The 2,492-nt window shown below is 45.7% G+C and overlaps 1 pseudogene; it reads right to left on the bottom strand.

Annotated features, from left to right (window-relative positions):
- Window positions 1-1,443: 1,443 nt before the first annotated feature.
- LOC102482172 (60S ribosomal protein L23 pseudogene) lies at window positions 1,444-1,863 on the bottom strand (annotated as a pseudogene).
- Window positions 1,864-2,492: the final 629 nt, after the last annotated feature.

Genomic DNA, 2,492 nt, shown 5'->3' with positions numbered 1-2,492 from the left:
CTGGAGGTCACTGGTTTTTCTCACTAATGGCTGGTGTTAGTGTGGTTCCCACCAATTAGGCTTCAATTTTGAGCCCTCTCAACCCATCTCTTGAGCTGAAAACCCCCTCCCCACTTTCCCAGCACTGTTCAAACGCCAGCTGTCACTTCACACCGTGCACAAAATCCCAGAAACACTGGCACTCTGCTCCCCACCATTCTCAGTCCCCACCCTGCCCCATGTCCATCATGGAAAGTAGTGGAATAGGGACCAGGGTTTCTAAGTAGATATTCGATCTGGAACACTCGGCCCCACTGGGGTCTGAGCCCGGCACACCTCCTTTGGACTGAGGTTTGCAGAAATCCGCTTTTGGTCAATCTCTATTTTCCTCCTTTGTGGCTATGACTCTGTTCTCTCCTGGATATGAAAACACTTTTGCCTTCTTTCTTCTTGGTACTAGAAGGTGCCGGTATCATTTTTTAGTTTTTGCCCTAGGGCGGGAGGAAAAGTTAGAGGGGGTGAGAATTGGTGGCCGTGGTGAAGACGGCATATCACAGTTAGCAGCCGGCAGAAGCAGGGAGGACAGATGACCTGGCCAGAGGACCGTGTGGCCCTCAATTGCAGTTTAAGATGGTGCTTCCTCACTCTGGCCTACTGGGCTCTGCCTCACAAAGGCTGCGTTGTTACACGTTACTTACTGAATGCTGGCCTAATGGGAAGAAAAATTAGAATTACGACTTTGTCATTTGTTTGCAAAATTGATACCTTGGTGTATTTCCAGTGTATTTAAACTACAATACTAATGTAGTTCAAGTTAGAAGAGCCCTGCCCCACTAACCTCAATAACTCTGAGGAGTAGGAGGGAAACTGTAGCGCTGTGAAATAGCTTATCCCTTTCAATCAAGGTTGATTGATCAAAACTCGAGTTCGAGTGTGTGGGTTAAGAAGTTAGGAAATGTCAAATCGAGCAGTCCCCCAGCCAGCAAACAGTGCAGAGGCGTCCTTAGCTCGCTTTGGGCTGGAGAGTATAGGCAAAAGACAAAGAAAAATTGTGTGTGTGTGTGTGTGTGTGTGTGTGTGTGTGTATGGGGGCGTTCTTTGGAGCATGAGGCTGAGCTCAGGCATGAAGAAAGGCGGTTATGAGGAAGCCTAAGTTAAGAAGGGTCATTTAAAAGGACTTTCCTAGCAAAGGTGAGAGACATATGTGGTTTTAACAATGAAGGAACAAAACATGGTGGAGACAGAGGATATCTCATGCCATCTTTTTCTTCTTTGGCATATGACTTTCAGGAGAACATGAAAGGAATCAAAGAAACCAAGCCAAATTCTAGCTCAGGCTTTTTGGAGGTGCCTGATTAAGGGGGTTGGGTGGGAATTGGCATATTACTATTTTTTGGGGGGGAGGTAGTTTCTTCTTCTTTTTCTTTTTTTTTTTTTTTTTGTTTTACAACCCGCACTGGAGAATCACACGATGCTGCCAGCATTAGATGTGATCCTGGGCCCTAAGTTTGCACGCTGCTTTGCAATTGGACCTGCAATGGTGGAACCTTTGGTTTTACCTTTACTGTTCACTATGACCCCTGTGTTATCTTCACAGTAAAGAAACACGCCATCTTTTCTCCACATGCCTTTCATTGTCGAATTACCACTGCTGAATGCACCTTCTTCCTGAGCTCTGGTTTGCCTTTCTTGACTGTGTCTGTCACCATGTCGCCCACACCAGCCGCAGGAAGCCTGTCCCGCCATCCCTTGATCCCCTTTGCAGAGATGATACACTGATTTTTTTGGCTCCTGGGCTAACACATCCATCAGGGCTCCTACCAGAAGACCCAGGGAAATCCGGAATTTGGCCTCAGAGGACCCACCACGCCCTTGCGTCAACATCTTGGATGCTGGAAAAAGGCAGAAAGGGAAGCTCATTGACCTCTGAGAACCTCTGCTGCTGCATCTGGGAATAGAACTGTCAGGGTTAAAGCCAGGCGGGGTCCTCGAGTGCCTGGGAGTTGCTATTAGCAAATTGTCATTACTAAAATTAGTATTTGTGATAGTAAACTGTTTTTTGTAGGACTCACGCCTCAGCTTTAGTAGACACTCAGTAAATATTTTTAGAACATAAATAACCCTAACTTGTAAGTAATACTGTCTGATAGGTAGTCATGCACTTCTTGTTTTATAGAAAAGACAATATCGTATACATTAAAATATAGACATTTTCTTTTTTTCTTTTTTTCTTTTAAATTGTCAAAGGGCACATGCCCTCATCAGTAATACAGAAGGAGAAAGCAGCCCCTCATAGGGTGTGGTCACATCATCATCCCTTCTCTTGCATGTTTTCATTTGTTGGGACTTAGGGCCTGCACTCACATGTGCCTGGTGTGTTTTTCAAGCCAGGAAATCTGGAACTGTGGTGGGCTGTGTGGTATCTGGCTCCTTTAAGACTAAGCCATAGGCATTTTCTTGGTTAAGAATAGCAGAGGGCCAGCCCTACAGTGCAGCAGCTAAGCAATGTGTGT

Source organism: Tupaia chinensis, unplaced genomic scaffold, assembly GCF_000334495.1.
Source record: "Tupaia chinensis unplaced genomic scaffold, TupChi_1.0 Scaffold000095_1, whole genome shotgun sequence".
Taxonomy (NCBI): domain Eukaryota; kingdom Metazoa; phylum Chordata; class Mammalia; order Scandentia; family Tupaiidae; genus Tupaia; species Tupaia belangeri.
The sequence above is the reverse complement of the archived record's forward strand: the minus strand, read 5'-3'. Positions and strand labels throughout refer to the sequence as shown.